This window comes from Dermacentor silvarum, chromosome 3 (genome assembly GCF_013339745.2).
Source record: "Dermacentor silvarum isolate Dsil-2018 chromosome 3, BIME_Dsil_1.4, whole genome shotgun sequence".
Classification (NCBI taxonomy): domain Eukaryota; kingdom Metazoa; phylum Arthropoda; class Arachnida; order Ixodida; family Ixodidae; genus Dermacentor; species Dermacentor silvarum.
Genome location: NC_051156.1, coordinates 162,739,013 through 162,763,259, shown reverse-complemented (window position 1 = coordinate 162,763,259; position 24,247 = coordinate 162,739,013). Strand labels below are relative to the sequence as shown.

At 44.3% G+C, this 24,247-nt stretch overlaps 1 long non-coding RNA gene across 1 annotated transcript in view; it reads left to right on the top strand.

Moving 5' to 3' along the window:
- The first annotated feature begins 12,381 nt into the window (after positions 1-12,381).
- The window catches only part of LOC125944046 (uncharacterized), a 263,153-nt gene continuing 251,287 nt past the window's right edge, over positions 12,382-24,247 (top strand). Inside the window, exon 1 of the long non-coding RNA XR_007466079.1 lies at positions 12,382-12,580. This is a non-coding gene — a long non-coding RNA (uncharacterized LOC125944046). The remainder of the gene's footprint in view (positions 12,581-24,247) is intronic.

Here is a 24,247-nt window from a genome sequence, read left to right as displayed (position 1 = left end):
CTTACTCTTAAACAATGCATCATGCCGGTTCTATAGGAAACCAATGAAACAGAACGCTGACGTATGCGCAAGCTGGCTGCCAGAGTGGTGCGCACATAAAAAAGAAAGCGTCCAAGAAAAAAATATTCACCGGAATCTTCGCGGGAGCTGTTCTTTCAGCCAAATAACGCTCCGGACTGCGGGCGAGCTGTCTTGCCAGGAGCATAGCAAAATCGTCGATTCATTGCCAGTCGAACAAGTAGCTGGCTGTCTTCGACGTAAAACTAACAGATACGCGCACGCGTTTTCAAGTACCGAGGTGAAGCGATAGTCTGAGGGCATGCTTCACTTTACTGTTTTGTTCAGTTTTCTGTCATCGCATACGTCATGGCGGGAATTTGGAATTATTTAAGGTTGATACGCCACGCGGTGGTGAAAACAGAAAATTGAGCGAAATGTGCCTAATTCATGTGCATGAAAAGGCCACAATGCTAACGATATTATAGCATATGGTGGCAGGAACGTTTATGAGCTCCTCCAAGCATAGCGTTGAAACAAAATGGCAGAAGTATGCAACTCTGCTCCCTTCGAGAGCACATCAACCTTTTCAATGGGCGAGGAGGAAAGAGAGCGCGACCAGTCTTTCCTCCTTTCTGGCTTATGCCAGTCAGCGTACCACTGCTTGAGTGTGTTGCAGTCGCGGTGCTGCGGAACAATTTAGAGATGATTTACCTCATTCTCTGTGAAATTTACGTGATGTCATTTCATAAGAGGTCGTCGAAGAACCACTGTGTAACTTCTTAGAACAGCGGTAACTGCACTATGCGGAAATTTCCCTTGGCTGCGCAAACATGCAACGCGCATCATCAGCCGCGGTGTGTGCGCGTGTTCTGGACTAGTTTGGCTTAACGGCTTTTATTCAACAAAGAGCAGCGGCGTCTCTGAATATCCAGCGTGAATTGACAGTTGACAAGCACTTTATTGCAAGGCCCCGAGGAACAAGATTGGGGGAGCCGATCAAGTTGGTGGCTCCGCCTATGACGGAACCGGGAGGTGGTGGCTCTCGGCGACGTCGCGGGCCCTCTGGACGGGCCAGTCGTTTATGCGTAAAGTCCGCGCTTTGCGGTAGGGCGTCCTATACTCGGACTTGTCGTGAAGATCAGAGCCTGCGTTGAACAGGCACAACCAGAGCATGTGATCCAAAGAGCAGTACTCGTGCCCACACTCGGAGCACGATTGCGGGACGTTGTAATCTATCCGATTGAGTGCTCTGGGGGTGAGGTACGATCTCATCTGTAAGAGCCTAAACGTGACAGACTGAGCCCCGTTTAATTTTGGGTTAGGGGGAGGGAATTTCCTCCTGCTCCGTCTGGAAAATCTTTTCACTACCTGATAGCTTGGCGTAAGTACTAATACATAAAAGTGTTCGTGTACGGCCAACCTAATGCAACCCCGATACATCTAAGCGATAATCGTTATAGAGTATTTGCGCCAACCACCGGCATCGTTCTCACTTTCAAGTTTAATAGACCTGCAATCACTATGCTATGTTTAAGCTAACCTCCTGTATGGCGCCGATGGCTTTGCTCAACACAGCGATCTCGGTGATTGGTGGACAAAAAATGTTACACATAGGCCTTGTGCTTCGGCAATACCTTTGGACCTGAAAATAAGTAATATCCAAAGGGGGCCATATAAAAATTCCCTTAAACATTTACGGAATTAAAGTGGATGGTTTCTCATCCACATTAAAGTGGATGGTCCACTTTAATGTGGATGATCCACTTTAATTCCATGAATTTATAATTTCTTTAATCCAATTAGTAAGAACAAGTAATTTCGCGTATGTTGTCCTAGGTGTCTTTGTTGACTTCGTATGTTATGATTAATAAACATCAAGCCCCTCTGTTCATTTCCTTCTAGCAGTCAATAGTGATTTGTGATTGATTTTCATTTGGGTATTAGTGAGTTGTGATCGATAACGATTAGTCATTCTTGATTGATAATGTAAATGCGCTTGGCAATTTCTGGTGTAATTGTACGCCGGTTATCTGCCTACGCATTACATGGCCTGCACAGCTCCATTTCCTTCCCTCATTATCAACTGTAAAATCCGCTCTGCCCGTTTGGGAAACTGTATAGTGTATACTGTAGAGTGTGAGCTTGTGTAGTCCACGTATACATGCAGTGAAACTTTATGGTGTGAGCCTGAACGCTCGAATAGACTGTCGGATTGTCAGGTAACACTTTGACTTTACTTTGTGGTGGGTGATTCACGTGATGTATGATACTTGCACATGTGGTTTTTATGATAACATCAGCAATATCGGTGGAAAGAGCAGATGGAAAGTACAAAGCCGTCAAGAGGCCGTTGAACAGGCCTCCACTTTCTGCCATTACGCCTAGCGCAGCTGGAAGAGCAGAAAGTTTGCGCTTCTCGCGGAGGCCAAAAAGGGCACTGTGATCATTGACGTCTTCCTTGGTCTTTGAGCAACGCAGAGCACGCCGCGTGGCCATCGCTTTGTGGCCGAGGGCGGCGCAACTGTACCAACGCATGTGCACGCATCAGTCAGCTAGGGAACCTTTAGCGTTATCGTGTTCTGCTCTTAAAGGCGAAGCTTAAGCGTCTGCCAAGTTTATTCTTAAAGCTCTAAGCAATTAAGCAGAGCTACACACAATAAACCTTTGAAATGTCATTTTCCTTCCAGGATATCATAATTGAGTTTCATTTTGTAAAATAAAACATTGACATTGTTATGCGGGAGGAGGCATTTCTACAGATCACGTACAGGGCTCATGCTGACCACATCTACAGGCACATGCACGTCACTGGTAAATACTTGAAATACCATCTACCCTCACACGCTGGCGAAGCGAGGCATATTTGATACATAGAATTTGTCTCAAAGTTGCTGGCTCCCGACGCTGCGCCGGTCTCACCGAACGAATAAACAGCCCCAATATCAGGAACTGGAGCAAGCTTGGAACACTGAAGCACTTATATTATTACCCAGCATAAAGGAATGAGTGACGAAAGCTTCACGATTTCTTTGCTAGCGTCAGTATGAAATCACTATAACAAGAAACTGTTCTCGGCTCATTGTCAGATTTCACAACAGGATCCCCTTAGAAAACGACCATATGGATTCCCTGACTAATCTTGCTTCAACAGTTTTATATACCATCGCAATAGCACTTCTCCCACTGTAACTGTGCTTATTTTCCAGCGCAGGCTTTTTTTCGGTATAACAAAAGTTTAACTGAACAAAGTGAGGGAAAGCGGCTAATGCAACTGCCTAAAATACGGACTTTGACAACGTGCTAAAAAGAAGATTCTTTCGCCTCCATACTCTAGCCTGTTTAAATGAACACCATCACCTTTGTTCCACCGGTACATACCATGCTCATGTTCTTTCTAGCTTTTTTTTTCCCTGCGCTCCTCCTCCTACGGTCTTTCTGTCCCCCATCTCTGTTCCTGTATATGTAAGCGCCATATGGACGCGCGTACATTCGATAAGCCATGCACATAATGGACCACAGCTATTCGATATTTTTTTTTCTTTTGCTTGAACCTGTGTTTTCTTGTTATCTTTATATATCACCATCCAGTGTCATTTTCCTCAGCAGATTGAAATGAGTGTGAAGGACCACGTAAAAAACCATAGCGACGGAATATACCACTATGGTAATGACCATAGAGTTTCACACTATAAAACCTAGAGGGAAATGTGGTGCTGCTGCGCCGTGGTATGCAAGGGAATGCCGGTATATTGTGGATTCAGATTGGCATCCTTCTTGGAGAGCCAGAACGCCTTGAAGACGCGCCTGGCTAGCACCGTTCCGTCTGTCACAATGATTAATTTCCTGCTAAAACAGGACGTAAAAAAACTGCATTAGCTTTATTATTACACAAAAACATGTTTTGTTTAATTCTGAGGACATACTATTGGATGAACAATTCTATGAAACATAAAAAGTATCAGCTGGCTGTTAATGTTGGAGGGCAGACGACAAGATTCTCGCTCGCTTTGAAACAACTTGTCGTATGTTCTTGCTTTTCTTCGCTTGATGCTGCATTGTAGGTGAGTAAACTTTATTGAGAGATGTAATATGGGTGAATGAAAGCCTTTTATGTAGATTTTATTTTAAGAACGCGTTATTTCTGTAGGCATATCCACGTTTTAGACGAAGCCTCGTACAACACCAGCCAACACAAGCCTCGCAGACGCATATCCCGTCATTCCCATGAGGGCACGGCAGCCCTTTAAGAAACTCGCATAGACGGTGGCGCCAGTTTACCCTCTAGGTGTTATAGTGAGAAACTCTATGGTAATGACTATATACTTGGTGTTTTGGGGTATAGGGAAAATTACAAGGAAAAGCAAGTTGTATTATTGAGCACGTACGGCGTATTACGCACGGCGAAGGCGTAAGGTTAACCGTGGAACTTTTAAAGAACTTTAGGGTGAAGTTTTTTTTTCGACGCGGAACTAGAATTCAGGCCCGGACATATTTCTTGGCACTGTCATCATAGTGCTAAGATACCAATGTTAAGGCATTCGTCAAGCTACTGGAAAGTTGCACAAAATGGAATTGTTTTCACTTGATTGCTGACTGCGCTGGACAAGTGGTGCGCGCACAACGTCCATGGCAGGTTTGAAAATGAGATGGGAAGACTTGCAAACGCTGGGTACTTAAATCATGCACGTGGTGGCAGCAGCATGGTAGTAAACTGGTAGTGTTGGTTTAAGATAACGAAAGAAAGCGGGAAGATTGAGAGAAACGAAGTAAAAGCAAATAGCTGTTGGTCCTGATGTGTATGGCCTGTCGCATAGCCTAAAGAAGGTGCGGTAATATTACAAGGTGAAATGAGTATTGTCAGCACTAACCAGTTCTACGAATGTTCGCGCCCTCGCAAGTAAACGAAAAGAGGGCACGCACATGTCGCAGCGAAGCGAGTGCAGTGTCCCGCATAGAAATTGGTATGAAATATGCGAACTGGGAGTGGCGTGTCGGTTCCGCTTATGATGATTGTTGGGGTTTAGTGGCGCAAGGGCCAGGTATGGCCAAAGAGCGCCATGACAGTATTAGTTCGCAGTGAAGTGATGAATTGAGAGAAGTAGATGTGACGTGGCTGTAAAGGGGCCTAAAATAATCGCTGTAAAGTGCGTAAAATCTACATGGGATAAGGTAATGGCAATGACTAGTGACGTGTACTATGAAGGTAAAAGATGCATTGCTAAACAATGACATGATATACAAGATATGTCAGATATAAAAATTGTCAAAAAACACTACTGCCTAAACAGAGCCCTTGAAACACAAGGGGCTGGAGGCATGTGCTTATACAAAACTATCACAGCGGCATCCTCTGAAGAGAGGATGCGCTACGAATTTGTTGGGCTTTTATAACATGCAGGACCACTTCGTTTAAAAAACCGAGGACTGCTTTGGTATTAAACAGCGGTTCTTCACCAATAAACATCATAGGATGAAGAGGGATATGATAGTGATATGCTACAGGGAAATGTTTCCTTCTCTCTACTTCGGCTTCCCGACACTCCAGGAGGACATGGAGGACGGTCAGCCTCTCACCACATCTACCACAGGTTGGTGGTTCATCACCTGTCAACAAAAAACTGTAGGTTCCGTACGTGTGTCCTATTCTCAGCCGACTGAATAGGACGTCAGTTCCCCGTGTTTTCGTTACGGGGGGCCAGAAATCTAACTGTGGTTTAATCAAGTGAAGCTTATTACTCGTTTCAACATCCCACAAGCGTTGCCAGTGGCTTCGCAGTTTCTTTCGCAGGAAAGGTTTCAGATCTGTTACAGGGACAGCAGCTGTAGGGTTAATAGCGTGTGATGTTATTGACGTAGCCAATCGGTCAGCTAGCACATTACCCTCAATGCTTCTATGGCCAGGCACCCAGCATATAATGACATGCTGGTTACATAAATACGCTTGACAGAGAATGGAATAGAGCTCAGCAAGTACAGGATTTTTGTGTTTACCGAGTGACATCAATGCTTTTACGACGCTTAGGGAGTCCGTAAATATAATTGCCTTTTGAAGTTTTGATTTCCTTATATGTTTCACAGCCGACAACAGTGCATGGGCCTCAGCCGTAAAAATACTCGTTTCCGGGTGGAGTACACCGGATTCCGAGAAGGATGGGCCAACGGCTGCATAAGACACCCCGGCATGTGACTTGGAGGCGTCAGTGTAAAGCTCTGTACACGAGTACTTGTATTGAAGCTCTAAGAAATGCATTTTAATGTGTGCCTCTGGTGCGTGTTTAGTGACCTCTACAAACGATGTATCGCAATCTATGAGTTGCCACTGCCACGGCGGTAACAGTTTCACTGGAGCCATAGGACGATGATCAAGCAGCGGAACACCCATTTCCTCACTGAGGTTCCTCACACGCAAGGAGAATGGCTTTCTCGCTGCAGGTCTATTATGGAAGAGTGTGGCAGCGGTAACGTCATTTATGGTTGAATAAGAAGGATGTTCATTGTTTGCTTGTACTTTCAGAAAATATGTGAAACTGCGATATGAACGCTGCAGATGGAGTGACCACTGGTTAGACTCTACATAGAGGCTTTGGATCGGACTTGTTCGGAAAGCGCCGGTCGCGAGGCGGATACCCAGATGGTGAACGGGATCTAGTATTTTTAATGCACTTGGCGTCGCAGAATTATAAATTATAGACCCGTAGTCAAGCCGTGAGAGGACAAGACTGCTATACAAGTTAAGCAAACACTTTCGATCACTGCCCCATGTTGTGCGGGACAGAAGTTTTAGAATGTTCATTGTCTTCAGGCATTTTGCCCTCAGATACTTAATATGAGGAATAAATGTAAGCTTGGAATCTAAAATGATTCCTAAAAACTTATGCTCGCTGCTCACAGAGAGCGCATCTCCTTTGATTTGTATACTTGGGACAGGCGTTACGCCTCTCTTGTTTGTAAAGAGTATGCAAGTGTTTTTCTGAGCGTTAACTTTAAAACCATTCTCCTCCGCCCATTTGGACAATCTGTTCATTCCCAGCTGTACCTGTCGTTCGCAGGTGGCAATATTACATGACTTAAAGGCTATCTGCACATCATCGACATAAACCGAATAAAACATTGTGCGTGGGATGACTGTACGCAGGGAATTCATTTTTACAATAAAGAGTGTGCAGCTAAGCACACCGCCCTGCGGCACACCAGTTTCTTGTGTGAATGACCTAGACAAAGCTCTGCCCACCCTTACGCGAAATGTGCGATTAGTGAGGTAAGTTTCCATTGTGTTAAGCATATTGCCACGAACACCCATTGCCGAAAGATCTCGGAGAATTCCAAAGCGCCATGTGGTGTCGTAAGCTTTCTCTAGGTCTAGAAATACAGACAGACAGAACTGCTTATGTATGAAAGCATCTCTAATATATGCCTCAATGCGGACAAGGTGGTCTGTAGTAGACATACCTTCTCGAAAACCACACTGGAAGGTGTCCAAAATTTTGTTATTTTCTAGGAAGCATATTAGGCGCCGGTTTATCATTTTTTCATACAGCTTGCACAGGCAGCTTGTTAGAGCTATTGGCCTATAGCTGCTGGCCAAGGACGGGTCTTCGCCTTGTTTAAGTATGGGGATGATTATGGCTTCCTTCCATGAAGACGGAATACAGCCAGCCGCCCACATGGCATTAAAAAGAGACAAGAGTGTTTTCAGTGTTTCGGGGTGTAAGTACCTAATCATTTCGTACATGATACGATCCCCACCTGGCGCTGAGTTGTTGCAACAAGCGAGAGATGCTTGAAGCTCAGCTAAAGTAAATGGGGAATTGTAGGCCTCACTCGATGAGCCTTTGCGATTTAGGGGTCACCGCTCTTCGCGTTCTTTGATTCTCAGGAATGTTTCGGTATATTGCGATGCACTTGACACATACTCAAAATGTTCGCCTAGACAATCCGCCTGATCTTCGAGGCTATCACCTTGTGTGCTTACTAGGGGTAGGGGATGCGACTGCCGACCTGTTAGTTTATTTACCCGATTCCAGACTTTTCTTTCATCGGTGTACGAATTTATACTGGTGATGTACCTATCCCAACTTTCCCTCTTTGCACGTCGACGTGTTCTCCTACCTTGTGATTTGATCTGTTTGAAATTAATGAGGTTTTCAGCAGTTGGAGAATTGCGAAGCAATCTCCAAGCTTTGTTTTGATTTTTGCGCGCTTTTCGACATTCGTCGTTCCACCATGGGATGCGACGCTTATGAGCTAATCCGCTAGTTTGCTTAATACATTTAGCTGCAGCGCTAATAATGAAACCTGTTAGGTATGCAACAGCGTCTTCTACATTAAAAACAGCAATTTCATCTCCGCCTAAATACGTAAGCTCTCGGAAGATTTCCCAGTCGGCTGAGTCCATGTTCCATCGAGGAAAATGTGGCAAGCATGTATCTTGTTTTGTTAAGTTTAGCATAACTGGGAAATGGTCGCTCCCAAAGGGGTTCCTGAGAACAGACCACTCCAGATACGGAATTAGAGTACTCGATACTATACTTAAATCAATGGCTGAGTATGTGTTATGTGTAACGCCGTAATAAGTTGGCTCTTTCTTGTTAAGTATAGATGCACCTGAAGAAAACATAAAATTTTCTATAAGGCGTCCTCGCGCATCTAAACGAGAGTCGCCCCATAAGGGGCTATGAGCGTTCACATCACCGACAACTATGTATGGCGGAGGAAGTTCATCAATGAAGCTTTGAAACTGTGTCTTGGAAAGTTGATAACAAGGAGGGACGTAAATCGAACTAATTGTGACTAGCTTACCGAACAGTATTGCTCAGACAGCAACTGCCTCAAGGGAAGTTCGGAGGTTCAATTGCCGACAGGCAACACCTTTATCTACTATTATAGCGACACCGCCCGACGAGGTGGTAGCGTCGTCGCGGTCCTTGCGAAAAATGGCATAGTGCCTTAAAAAGTTTGTGTTCTCTGCTTTGAGATGCGTCTCCTGGACACACAGCACCCTCGGACTATATTTAAGAAGGAGCTCTTTGACATCATCAAGGTTACAAAGGAGGCCCCTAACGTTCCATTGTAATATTTGCGTGTTCATAATGAAAAGGAGTTTGTGCTGTGTGTTCAGAAGATGAAGACTAGCTCACGGTGCCCTTTCCAGGCGCCGTGACGCGAGGTTTCTCTTTTCTGGAGCGGTCGAGAGATTCCCGCCGTTCCTTAGGCTCTGGCGGCGCCGTCTGGCCGGTTGTTGTGTCCATCGCCTCTTGCGAGGCGCTGGACACGCGCTCTTGGGAGCGGTTGGTGTGTCGTGACGGCCTCGTCTCGTTGGACGACACCCTTGAGGCCACCAGCCCGGAGGTTGATGGCCCCTTGTTCTGAGATGGCGGAGCAGCACTAGCTGCAGCCGCCGAGGGGGCGGATGGCGTCACCGCCGGCTCACTGTGTGTGGGCCTGACAGCCGCCGGAGGCCGTTGTGGCGCTGCCCCCTGACGCGCCACTTCGGCAAAGCTATTCTTCGGCAGGTAGGACACCCGCCTTCGCGCTTCTCTGAATGATATGTTCTCTTTGACTTTGATCGTTACTATTTCTTTCTCCTTCTTCCAAGATGGACAGGAACGCGAATACGCGGCGTGCTCCCCATCACAATTTACACAGTGTGGCGCGTTCTGACAAGATTCAGGTGGATGTTCATCGGCACATTTGGCACAGGTTATTCGGCCTCGGCAGATCTGAGAACTGTGGCCAAACCTCTGGCATTTGAAGCAGCGGAGGGGATTCGGGATATAGGGCCTGACTCGGATCTTTACATAGCCTGTCTCGATAATCTCAGGAAGTACACTTGAGCGGAATGTTAGGATTAGATGCTTGGTTTGAATCTCTTTACCATCACGCCTCATCTTAATTCTTTTCACATTGATGACATTCTGGTCACTCCATCCCTCCAAAAGTTGTCTCAGTTAGCTCCATTAGATCATCATCGGAGATGAGACCACGAATGGTGTTCATAGAACGGTGTGGGGTGACACTCACTGGAATGGCCCCGAAAGACACAAGATTGGGTAGCTTTTCGTATTGCAATTTATCACGGAGTTCAAGAAGTAGATCACCGCTTGCCAACTTGGAAACTTTGTAGCCTGGGCCAAAAGCCTCCATCAGTGATTTCGCAACCAGAAAAGGTGAGACGATTCTTGCTGACTTTTCTGCTTTCTCGGAATGTATAACATGAAATCTTGGGAAATTATCAACTTGGCGGCCAAAAAACTTAAAAACTTCTTCGGTGCGCCCTCGTTTATGAGGGCGATCAGGGAGTCGGGGCAATGACGAAAAAGCCATAAAGGTAACGATGATTTCGGCAGCTATGCCAGCCACCCACCACCGAGCCCAACAAGGGGACGCTACGAGACCCGAAGGAGACGCAGACGCCAGTTGTACATAGCCACTATAACTTAATATAATAGACCCAAGGTTGGATAGATTACACGAGGTTAACCCTTGCTGCCTGGAAAATTGGAAGTAAAACGAAGCGAAGAGAAGACAGGAGAGATGGAAAGTGAGAGAGAAAGACGAAGGTTGGAGGGAGAGAGACAGGAAAAGGCAACTACCGATTTCCCCCGGGTGGGTCAGCCCGGGGGTGCCGTCTACGTGAAGCCGAGGCCAAAGGGGTGTGTTGCCTCTGCCGAGGGGCCATAAAGGTCCAAGCACTCAGCATTGGCTCAACCCCCAGGATCCCCTTTTCCCCGGACACGGCTAAGCCACGCACGGTTAAGCGTGGGAGGGTCCGACCCCCATGTGCTCGGGTCCGTGGTGTCGCAACCCACCAAACGCCTGCTTACGCAGGCGCCCCTGCGGGGGTCGGTTCCGCTTAGCATGTGGGACAAAATATATCGGGGGAAGTGGAATAGGCATTAACCTCTCATTAACAGAGCACGAGCGAGCTATTCCCGGGACGTCAAGATTTCATTTGCCAGCGCACTGATTGGTTCTGAACCAAATTATATGAGCGCAGTATAGTTGTCTCAAATAGAGAAGATTCATCAGGCGTAGGATCATCGAGACATTCCGCATCATAGGTGGCGAGGTCGGTGGGTTCGGCCACTTTCATTAATTATTCAGACAGGGAATATACTTATTTATGCTCTACGTATAACACCAGGAGCTGAATCATGCTAGTGTTTATGTACACTTGTATCTTTGTAACTGTAATAGTAACAGGGCGCTCTGGCTGCACACTAATGATTAATTTTTCAATAAGCCCACTTGTAGGCCTGCGCTGATCTGGTCAGTTTCTTACCTTGTGTCCCATCTTTTTGCGCAATTTCTATCAATGGTTTAAAGCGGTAGCTCGAAGGATACCACTACGCAGAAAATCCAGCGTTGTCGGCGTTGATCGTACGTTGACGGTGCGTTGAACGTGAGCGAAAACTCCCGATGAAAGTAAAGGATTCACAAAATTCATTAACAGGGCAAAGAACGTTCGCACTGACACCATATTTCTTAAGGAGGTGCCTGTAACCAAAGGAAAGTATTTGCGCTTAAAAGAAAACTGGGATTTAGGATGAAATTGAACCCAGGACCTTCGAAATGCGAAATGGCCACGAAGGCTTGTTGGTTCAAGCGCGGTAAAAGGGGTCGTATGAATGCTTTAATTGTGGTCCTTGACTTTGTAAAGTGCCTAAGAGCAATGTACTCTTGCGTGCATGGTAATTATTAGTACAGAATATGAGAATGCGCTAATTAGACTGAAGTGAATGCAAGTGTTGGGGCTGTTCATTGTACTTTGACTACTGCATGCATGTGTATGTGTGATGTATCGATGAGAAGTTTGTGGTTTAAGTATGTGGTATCTTTAATGAGTGTGTATGGCATTGAGTAAGGTAATTAAAGGCGTTATGTTAGTGTTTGGATTCTTCAATAATTTTGATGATATGATTGCGAATACAAAGAAAAGCCTGTGACATGATTAAGTCTACATTAGTGTAGCAGTAATTAGTGACTGATTTTCAGTTGGTGATTCGTGACTGGAGATTGATAGTGATTGGTCATTCGTGATGGATGATCTGCGATTAAATGCGCTTTCCAATTTGTGCTGTAAATGTAGAGAAACCCAAGGCTCCAGTAGACTGTCGGATTGTCAGATTGTCAGATTCACTTGACGTCTTCGATACTTGCAGATGTAGTGTGTTTGAGAGCGTCAACACCTTCGGTGGAAAGAGCTGATGGAAAGTACAAAGACGCGGAAAGGTCATCGAATAGGCTGCCACGTGCTGCCATTATGCCCAGCGTAGCTGGAGGAGTGGAAAGTTTCCGCTTCTCACGGATGCCACGAGGTGCGCTGTGATCGTTGACGTCATCCTTCGTTCTTGAGCATAGCGGAGCCAGCCGCGTGGCCATTGCTTTGATGCGGAGGGCGGCGCAGCTGTACCAACGTATGTGCGCGTGTCACTCAGGGACACTTTAATGCTGTCGTGTTCTACACGTAAAAGCGAAGCTTACATTTAAGCATCTCCCATGTTTTTCCTTTTTGCTCGTAGTCATTAAGCATAGCTACTTACAATGTCCCTTCGATATGTCATTTTCCTTCCAGTAAGTGGTACGTACTCATGCCTTGTAAAATAAAACGTTGAGAATGTTATGCGAGAAATGACACTTCTACAGAATCTCGTGATGTTTTCACCGACGATGACTTGAAGACAAACATTGCTATAGGGTATTACGTACTGTCGAGGATGGTAAAATATGCAGTATTCTAGAGGTCTCAGAGCCCTAAAAGCATTCGCGGCCAGGAAACAGCGGCTGTTGCCATCTCAAGCTCATATAGTGCACTGTCTATGCATTTGCGAAGTGAACATAAATTTCAGTGAAGCAGTTTGCACCAGTTTGCAAGAACTATGACAGAGTTGTAATTGAGAACAATGCCAGAAACGGTAATTTAGAAGTCTTTCAGGGCATACTTTTGCCACTTTTTGGTGCTCTCAGCAAGATATACTGCAACATTTACTGCAGCGGTAATTTATGGCAGGACAATTTTACAATTCGTTCCATGTGCACAAGAGTCATCGCTCTTTCATTTCTTTCTTTCATTTTTGACACTTGGCACGTGTAAGTGACGCACACTTTCTTGGGAGGGATTTAGTGGAGGAGTTTCAATTTTTGTTATATATGGCGAAACCGTTAAATATCTTCAAAGCGCTTTCAAAACCTTGATGAGCTCCTTCGCGCAGAGAAATAACATTTTGAATTCTTGCTCTCACCGCACTGAATAACGTTTGGATTCAAACTTTGCGCAGCTAAAATATCTGGAAATGTGGGAAAGTTTCGATTATACTGCTTTCAATGTAGGCAATCAGGCGTCTTATGCCGCAAGCGCACCTAGTAGTTAGCAAACGACAAAGCTTTAGTCCATATTCAAGATTCCAACGATGGAATAGGCACCATTTGGGAAACATCTGACTTACTTAAAAGCACGTCAAAATATCAAGTGATCGCCAAAGGACATTTTATTCTTATAGACTCTTCTGTTTTGTGCAGTTGATTTCGAAAATGACGTAATGTTGAATACTCCCGCCAACCCCAGTCCCCAAAACGAGGGAAACATAAATTTGGTTATTTTTAGCCAATGCGTCTGCAACAAGCAGTTCCAAGTATGTTCGCACACTACACTTTGCATTTTCAATAGTTCATTCGTGCACATTCTCCGCGTCATTTTGTTGCAAAAGGTGTGGTGCTGTAAAATGCCGATTTCATATCATGAGCACGGCTGCGTGACAATTAAAGGATCACCGATTCCTGTTGTCGTCAAGTTTTACTAAAATACGAACTTGTTTGTTTTCCACACGAATGGAAGATGACTAAGATTTCTTGCTTTGCTTCATTGCTCTTTTTTTTTTGCCTTGTCTTGTTGCTTTATTTTATTCCCAGAATTCTGGATCCGTAAAAATGCTCTTTAGCGAAGACAAAAATCATGAAGATAATACGAGAGACACTAACGAGCCGAAAACCTGAAGCTATGTGTGATTTATTAGCAGGTAGGTTTATTCACGTTACATGCTATCATGATGAAGAATATTATAGCCAAATTAATAGGAGTTATCTGCTGTAATTGATGTTCCTACTGATGTTGTGAACTGCGGTGAATCAGCATGGTCAGCATTGCTGAGCTGCATAAACATGTTGGGTTTCCTTTTTAAGTACTTCTTCGCTACGGTAAGGCTGAGTTGGAGTCTGTAACATGGCTTAATCTGCAGTCGTCGCCGAGCACCGGTTATCCCATGATCTGTTACGTCACGTTTGCTTCTCTTTAAATGCAACTTGTTCGACGGCAATAAACTTGTTCGCTCAACTGCTCGCCTGGCTACAGAGTCCAGATAAGATCTATTTAATTAGGACATACTTTGTACGCACAGCTGCAATGGCATAGTAGGTAGCTACTGAAATTCAACATAAGTAAAACATGACTATCGATGTCCGCGCAAAAACACCTCGATAGATTCGTATTGACATTGTGGTGCTATCCACGAATATAATGCTGCGAAGCCTTACAAAGTTTATGTAGGCAGTTTAGTTCGGTTAGCTGAATGTTGAAACTCAATTAATAATAGTAAGCATTAGCTCCTCATAACGGAAATTTCCTTAAATGGAATGCACGTTGCATGATTTCCTGCTCTAATTACAACTGCTGCAGAATAATATTACTAGATGACGAGGACGAAGACGTATGTGGAACTTGTACCACCCTCGTGCCGAGTCTTCATGGAAGAAATACACTTTGTTGAACTTATCGCCGTTTTCCCAGTCATTAAAAGTGGCAACCTGGTCTAAATGGTGCAGCCTATCTTCTACACCTTTTACAGCATCGCCGTAGAAAGGTTTAGGCGGGCGAGGCGCTATGGAAATCCACGGTACTGATGCAGTGGGAGTCAGCTCGGTTAAACTTGCTATTGTTGACATTTCTCTCACTGAGCTTACCAGCGGACCGTGGTGCGGCGACAGGCCGTGGAGGTGGAGGCTGCTTCGATGGATTTCTGCCGTCCCTGAATCACTGCTAATTTTAGCTTAATCTGGCTGAATACCGACGTTCATAGGTTTACCGAGCACCTCTACAAGTTTTTCAAGAGAGGAAATGGCTAGATGTAGATGTAGAGCCTAGATGTTAGTGAGTAAACCGCTGTTTAGTATTCTGCAAGAGCAACCACGAAGTACTTCGTCTTCGCCGTCTGGTCCTAAAGAGAGCATGGCAACGGTAGGAAAATCATGCTGCATTTTCTGAAGACTTTCCTGTTATCTAATGCTGCGTGTTTAATGAAAAAGCATCAGACGGTGCGGAGATAGTGCGGTAACTGAACATGTGCTTTTTCTTAGAGGGCCAATACCACAATTTGATGATCCATTGAAGATGCCCTACGGCACATGCGATCGCACTGCTTAACTTTTGTAGTGGGAAGCATATACAAACACAGTTGCAAATTCCATACATATAGGGGTCCTACATGAAACATGGCGGATTCATTAAGCACTCAGCATGCTGGAGACACACTAACGTTTGACGCTTACGTTGTTTTCTACCAACAAGGTGCCCTTGTGCCCAGCTGGCCAATGCGAGTACAGTCAATTATTACAATTATTATAGCTACGCTGTGAAATATATTACAAAAAGCGCGACACAACTTCAAGGGGACTCAGGTTTCGACTTGTTATTTACGGATAGTATTGCACCTAAAAGGCATTTTTTAAATTATGTATTCCTGGAAAACGTGCAGTGGAGTAAACGACACCAGAAACAGTTTTCTTACTCCGATTGAAACAAAACAGAGCAAAATGATTTTCTTAGTTATGGAATCAAGAGACGTTAGTGAACAGAGGATACAATAGGCTCATTAGCAAATGAGCAATACAATTGCTCATAGGCAGTTGTCAAATGTATTGCACAAACACCTCAATTAACACGTGCGTCATTTTTATCTGTCAGCCTCCCCACGTGGCCTGTACAGATTGTGCACAAGATAAACATAGGCAGTTGAAATATTGCATGAGCTGAAACGTGCTGACATGCATACAGCGTCAGGGAACTCTGCAAGTCCATGTACAAAATGAATGAAGTCTGAGTTGGTTTTCCAGGCACTAGCGTAAATTTAGGTTCTGTGGATGACTTGATAAGTACAGTGTATCTGACGTCTTCATTATTGCACGCTTTCTTGGCACACGCCTAGGTATTTGTGCATCTGCAGCCGCACTCCGCGCAGTAGTCCTCGAAGTATTCAACGTATCCCATTGTGCTCACACATTATGCCTTCTTTATTGCGATAAGCAGACGAGAGCGAAGCACTCTGATACAGTTGACAAAAACTTGCTATTCGGCCATTTCGTCAGGCTTAGTTACCGTGGTTTCTGAGGTACAAAAGAAGTGAAATGAAAGAGTGCTGGACAGAGGACCACCATAAAAATAGATAGCCATTTTTACACACTTTTTATTGTCAGTCAACATAAAATACTTTATTGGGGCATTCGGAGTCCTGGCGAACTGGTTGTTGCTTGGGCGTGCCTGTTCTTTCAGGTAGGCCAGGAATTTGATTTTTATTGTTATAAGAACGATGATCGTTTTTAAGTGCTGCTGCCGGACCCAGTACTTGTGCTTTCTTCGATGTCTCACTTTCTAAAACAGTTGTTATTATTGTGCGGCGATGTCAAAACCAATCCCGGCCCTAATACGGAGGAATTGCTTTTGGAGCTAATTTAATTGCAGGGCAATTGTGAATTAGTCAGGAATTATCCTCATTGTCCACTTAATTTGCTTTTGTTGAAGAACGCCTAAAAAAACTAGAAGGTACTGTTTCTGCTGTTAGTGATTCAATATCGCGAATTCAGGAGCTTGAGGATAGTGTTGCGCAGCTGACCAGTCAGGGCCGAAAACTTCACGACCATATTGGTGACCTAGAAAACAGATCACGCCAAATCAATCTACCCGAGCAGCCATTAGAGTCCAATAAGCAGCTGCTTGATTCTGTGTCTAAGATGGTGACACCGAAATTTGGTGTCAGATGCGATAACATAAAATGACACCACCGACTTAGTGCCAATTATAAAAGTAAATATCGACCGGCAATGATTAGGCTTTTAGATTTCATGACAAAAATTGACATCCTAAAAAACATCCGTAAGCTCAAAGGGAATAAGATTTGTATGAACGAGAGCTTCAGTGCTCTTGTAAGAGTAAGAGAGATAAGAAAAAGTCACTGGAAATTGTCCACCGATATCAGATAAGATGACACCTAATTGCAGTTCGATAATTTCTAGTTAATAACGTACGGTATAAAATAAAAAATGCTAGTAATGTGGTTGTCGCGTCTTTTTATGATCGTGCTAACAGGACAAAGACGACTTCCATCTGAATCTGAGAGCAAACTGTCGGTGCTAAACATTATTGCGCGTAGCCTATTAAACAAAGTTGACATATTTCATTGCCTTGTGGATTTGCATTGTCCTACTGTGATATGTATGACAGAAACTTGGCTGAAGGACTCCATTCTTGATACTGAGTTTCTTCCGTCAGGTTACGCCGTATTAGGCAAAGGCAGAACCACGGATCGAGGAGGTGGTGTAGACCTATTTATGAGAGATCATCTTGACTTCGCCATTCTACCACATTTTCTGCCTCTGGAATCGGTCTGCTCTAAGATGAGGCTTCACGGTCTTGTTGTTGCGGTTGGTGTCCTTACCGTACAACATCTAAGCTCCAAGGATGGTTATAACTGTATAATCGTGGCCATTACTATTGAACATAAATATTTTGGAGTAACATTCATGGCTAATTTAAAATGGCAGAAGCACATTGACATATTTTGCCCGAAAGCACAGCGAAAGTTAGGCTACTTAAGGCGAATCCTTAAGAGCGCACCTCAAGAATGCAAACTGACCGCCTACAAAAGCTTGGTAAGACCAATACTTGAATACGCGTCCGCTGTCTGGTCCTCTCGCCAATGCTGCGACGTGCACAAACTCGAACCAGTGCAAAAGAAAGCAGTTCGATTTATTTTTCGCTGCTACGACGGCCTTTTCTCGCCTACATTTTATGCAGCCAACTATCACTGCCACCACTAGCAATCAGACGTAAGAGCGAGCGTATTATTCTCCTGCACGAAATACTTATTCAACAATCCTCCTTTATATCCCCTACTCTTTGCACAAGTTGTCCAGCACCCAGTACCAGGTGGACCCATACCTTGAACCTTGTTCCCCTTAAACCATCTCTGGGTTGTTTGACGTTTTCCTTCTTCCTCCACGCCACTGAATTTCGGAATAACCTTGAAGCGTCCTTGCGTGAAGTACCTCTTGATCAATTTGTTATTCAACTGCCCAATTATGTGTCTTCACCTTTCTTTGATTTTAAGACTTATCTAACCACACCTGCTATGCCATGCGCAGGCAAGATGGCAGTATTTGTGAATATTAAAGAAAATAAATAAATTGGTATTCCCTGTTAGTCACTGCGCGATCTGTGAAACGCTAAAAGTCTGACTTGAGTATTTGGAAATTGTTACTTGCTTTCTAACTTGGACTTGGAAGTATACTTAGTCACACAAACCGCGAGTACCGCTCAAAAGAAATAAGCGACCAACAGGTCCATCAATTTATTCTCTTGAGCTAAGTCTTTATACTGGGTGCCAGGATGTATGGTGGCGCCAACTATCTGAAAGCGTCTTCTTTGGTATCTCTTAGGTTATGACGCAATCAATCGGCTAGCTTCGCTGTGTCTCGAGCTCTGCGCGGCCTAGTGCAAGCTTTGCCATTTTGGAATAGGGAGAGGCCCGCGCTTTCATCATATCGCCTAATGCACCAGTTCTGTGTCCGCAGCGCCTACCGGTGGGACTAACAACGCCAGCAGCAGTGCACCTGGAGTATAGCATTTCAACCGTGTGCACGGTACGTCATTGCGGCATGCTTAGATTTCACGGCAATCGCGTGCCGCATTTTTTTTTTCTGGGACTTAGGAGCTATGGTTAATTGTTTCTCTATTTGCTTCCTTCTTTCGAAATCGGGCTCTTCCGGTGGAATACATGAAGTGTTAGATGTTACTTCTTCGTTGAATCGCAATGTACCTGAAGGTAAATAAGTAATTTTATTGCGATAGCAATTATATGGACACTCCAAAGCAGATTTCTGCCGTCGGCGTCGCCGTCGCCGTTGCCGTCGCCATCGCCGTGAGGTTCCGTATGACGTCAATGGAGATGAAATTGTCGCCGCGCGCCGCCGAACGCTGTATGTGCGAGCGAAAGGGCGCGAGGGACGCGCGCTTTCACGGGGAGTGAACCCACGGCGGAGAACAAACGCGCGTTCTGCGCCGTGCGTTAAGGGCTGCAGAAGTAGGCGTCTCTTTCCTTCTTTACAATCACCATATATGTAGAGCAAACGCGCCTTCTTCGGACGCACGAAAGGCCGTGGGGGGGAGGGGGAGGGAAGAGAAGCGACGTTTAGCTGCAGCACCAAGTGCCTATTTATATCAGAGGCTCCGGCAACAGTCACCAACGCCGCACGCATTTTGTGCGAACGCGGGCAAAACGCCGACGGCGTCGACAACAGTTGTGCGTGTTGCCGGTGCTGCTGTATGTCCAAGTTTATACAGCTGATAAAGCTACTATCATTACTCCGTATAGCTCTCTACAAATTTGCTATCGCAATTGATGGTTCGCCTTTCAGGTGAAACTGCGACAACTTTTTCTAATAACCTTCCTTTATTTATTCACTTTTCAAAATGGCAAATTGAAACCCAGAACCATTTAACTATATCTGCTTAACAGAAATCGTTGAACTAATTGCATTTGCCAAGTATTCGTTCCAAAAATGTGCGACATCATGAATGGGCCCGTTGAAGTAATGTTCCAAACACTTAGCGGTAGGTTCATTTTTTAACTCGTAACAGGAATGCTCATGAATATCGTACCACAAGGCTCTTTTTTCATTGTTGTAGATAGATATGACCTAAACAGTAGTCGTTTTAGAATTTGTCCTAGGGAGGCATCACTTTAAGATGGTCAATTTTACAGTTTCAACATGTCAAGAATGAATAAATACAAGTTTATAAGCAAATATGTTTCTCTAACTACCTGTAAATTTGGTTGCATGTTGGCTGAGAATCGCGAAATATTGCCTCCGGACACGGTGGCGGTACTACATGCACATCGTTCCTACCCTTAAGGCCTGTGTAGGGGCCACGATAAGGTTGCAGATGGGGTGGGCCAACTGTTCAAGGCAAGAAACAAAATGTAACAGGTTCTGTATGCTACTCCACCTAATTATTTGAGTGGCTCCTAGGCGGCATTGCTTCAATCACTGTCAATATATTAACCTAGCGCCTCGGCTTCTTTTGCGTGTCTGACCATGATTGCTCGGCACCTGTTTTGACAACTGCTCCAGATATCATTATTTGTTAGTAGTTCTTTAATGGTGCTATTTCACGTATCTGTTTTACACATTTATGTATACCGGGTGTTTCAATCAATGCATTAAAAAACTTTAAAGGTTTGCTGTGGTGAAAGCAAAATTCTAATTCATGAGTTGGTCTTCTCGAAGAGGCGGACACTACTTGCACAAGAAATTGAAATGCATAATGGACTAATAACAAAAATGCACTAATTAGGTTTTAACTAATAACTTTATGTTCCATATTGCAATTTACAAATTCTAGCCGTGAAGTTGGCAAGGCGGATCCACTTAGAACGAATTCTCAGGATGGCACCAGTTTCGAGACAATAATTCCCGCGCGTTCCGGAGAAATGCATTGGCGTTCCCGTTATAGTGAATTCTGCTTGCGAACTCCACGACTACAAATTCTAAATTGCAATATGGACCATAGGGTAATGAGTTAAAATCTAATTAGGAATTTTTATAAATTTGTAGAATATGCCTTTCGTGCAACTATTGTCCGCCTCTTCGAGTAGAGGAGCTCACGAACAAGAGTTGTGCTATCTGCCACATCCAGCCTTTAAAAGATTTTAAAAGTGTTCGCTGAAACAACCTCTACATACTTTTAGTATATTGCTAAACCCACCTCAAAGATATAAGGCCGCCTGATTGATACATTTCTGTTGTTTTTAGCGCAGAAAAGCAATGCCAAATTTTCCCGGCAACGGTTCCTGTATCCTACCAAATGGTTCACTAATTGGCTGTTGCTACATGATTAAGCCAAAACATGAAGTAATTAGTTACAATTATTCATGAGTAGTCTGTACTACATCTAAACAAATAAATAACTAAGAATGAAAAAATTGCACATGGCATCAGGGACCAGGCGCTACCTGAATTCATAAAGCTGGTTGCTCTTTTTAAAACCAAGGAGGTTTCTATAGACGGGCTTGCGGTTCCACGTGCACTGTTTTTTATGAACGTCGTCGTCTGCGCCAAGACAGACACTTCCTGGAGGTCCTGCTGCCACTGGTCAGGCAACACTCTTCACTCCTACAAAATATGCTACAAATGTTGTGTGATTTGAAGGCCACTTTTGGGGCACTTACTTTAAAGCCATTCCCTTGCTGGCGGCGGATCAGCAGGACCGCTGTACACTTGTCACCCGCCATCTATAGGGGACAGCCTGGGTTATGCTGTCTTAGTTCTAACTCCTGTTACTGGAACGGACTTTCGTAGAGGGAGACCTGGAGGCAGTGGAGCTCCATAGAATGCAATACACCATTTATTTGTCGGCCTGCGCCTTTCTTTCACTTCCTTATGTTCGAGACGGTAGGTGCGTTCACTCGTAAGGGGTAGCGCGACTATCCTTATTTGTAGTTTGAAGCCTTGTGGCTGGTGTATGTGCTCCTTTGTTCCCCGTAATTACACTGTGCGCAGAAACACAATATATGTTATCTATGCATTCATCTGAAATCAACGTATCACGTAGATGTATTCTTTATGTCTGAATGGTATCTCAGAAACATTTGCAGTTCTTTTAGAGATGCAGAAATATTGGTGTATGTATGTGAATGCCAGATATTTGCTCATTAATAATATATCATGCTACGTAGTGTAGCGCGTTTTGAACTGCCAGCAATTTCAGACTAAGTGGATCCTTGTGGCCCTGTCATTCAATGGAGATCTTGTAGCTCTTGTGCGTGAGAAGTCTGTCCAAGTACGCCGCTACGCCGCCGTGTTAGTCTTGAACCAATTTCTCAGTGTACACGGGATGTGCGCCCCATTTAGAAGTGCTCACACTCTGAACTTGAGCTGCTGCCAATTACTGCCACTCAGCAGTATGGCTGTGCGTCCCTTTTCCCGACGTTGGTACGCCGTGATATTCTACATTAAGAGCGGTATGTGCATACAGATATGTTGAAACAGGGCATGCCATCGAGGCCTAATCGCCGAACCGAGCAAAACTGAAACCAAAACTGGTGCTGAATCGTTATTTTCATCTCAGCCGGAACCGAACCAAACCTTTATTTTCCCACCATCTTGAAACTGAAACCGAAGCGGAAGTTATAGGTGGCACTGTTAAGAACCAGCTCGCCAAGTGCTCAAAAGGGCATTTCAGTGTCAATTGTCCTATAGGGCACGTCAGAGTGGAAACATTGGACAAAGACTCGTAACCTCCCGTATTCGGCTGCCAGAAATTTACAGGGAATATTTGAAATGTCAAGCGCCACCTATCGTATTGCTGCGAAGCGCTACCCACCATCTTACCGGAGGTACAGCAAAATGAAAGTGCTCACTAGACAACACAGCTACACGCATAGCTGCTGCTTTCGCCCTTGCTTTGTGGTGTCCTCCCGCTGCTGTTCTCTGGCATATGCGAAGCAAGGGGCTTGCGGCAGTGTCGACAACAAACTAGGCTTGTATCTGCCGGTAATTCGCACAACAAAATCAGCAAATAAAATAAAATGCACATGCTAAATGTGGCCACCGCCGCCGACGTTTTCTATCTCATTCCCTCATATATATAAGCACAAACTCTCTAAATTAACTAAAGCAAAAAAAACCAGCGGAAAACCAAGACGCTTTAGAACATGAACCAACTAGCCCAGCAATTCACGCTTCTAAATTAACTCCCGCCATTATCCTTAAAACTGATTTTTTACGACCTGAGCTTTATTTAAATTAATGCTCAAGGCCATCGCTCATTTCCCTAGAAAAATAATTGTTTGAGAACATGTAAATGTGTTTAGCTTGTATGAGCGCCATTATTTTTGTTTTGTTTTGTTTTTCCTGCGAAGCTGTTACTCACTCGGTGGTGGGCATTTTTCGCGGCATTTTTCAATGCCGATGGCAGTGAAGGCAGAGGCTTCAAGCACTAAGCAAAGTGAAGCGAAGAGTATATACATTCTTTGGAGTCACGCATTTAACATACAAAACAGCATTCGTTTCAATAAAGAACAAGCACAAAACAAGGACCCGAACCACATCCACACTGTATGAAAAGCTTTGCTGTAATCAATGAAAACGGCATCAAGCCGACCTCTAAGGTAAAGCGCGGATCCAATATCACGGTAGAATTCTAGAGGTTGTGTTACCGTCGAGAAGCCAAAACAGAAGCCATCTTGAGCATACGAGAGAATATTACGCTTAGATAAGTACTCAATAAAATATTTATGAATAATGTGCTCTATTAGTTTGCAAGATGTTGATATTAAAGAAATAGGTTTGTAATTAGGCATTGCCTGCTTGCTGTCGTCTTTGCGAATGAGAACAACCTGATGACATTTCCAGAGTTTTGGAACAGTCGATGATACAAGAGGCCTTTGCAAAATTGGGGATAAATACGCAGGGGTCCATGCGGAATATCGCCGGAATATCGCCGTGAAAACATGCCTGCTATATTGTCTGGCCCCGTACTCTTCATTGTACCGAGCTTGAGTATAATGTTATGTATACCAGCTGTAGTGATTACCATACTAGGAATTGTCTGGCCCCGTACTCTTCATTGTACCGAGCTTGAGTATAATGTTATGTATAGCAGCTGTAGTGATTACCATACTAGGAAAAGGTAATGAAGAATCAGTGCGAAACGTGGGGGTGCATTCGTCATCACAGGTGAACACTGATTTAAAGTAGTTATTAAAGGCTTCAGGGATCGGGGCACGGCTGATCGGCAATAATAAATGAAGAAGACCGCTGACTTGGTGGACTGATGGTTCTCCAGAAAATTGAAGGCTCGCTTTGAATGAACGATGAAAAAGTATTATTAAAATAGAAACTTTTTCACATTTGACACAGCATATTTTAAGCTCCTTTAAAGTGTGGACAATACTGAAGCTATCATTAGATTGTTAGCAAA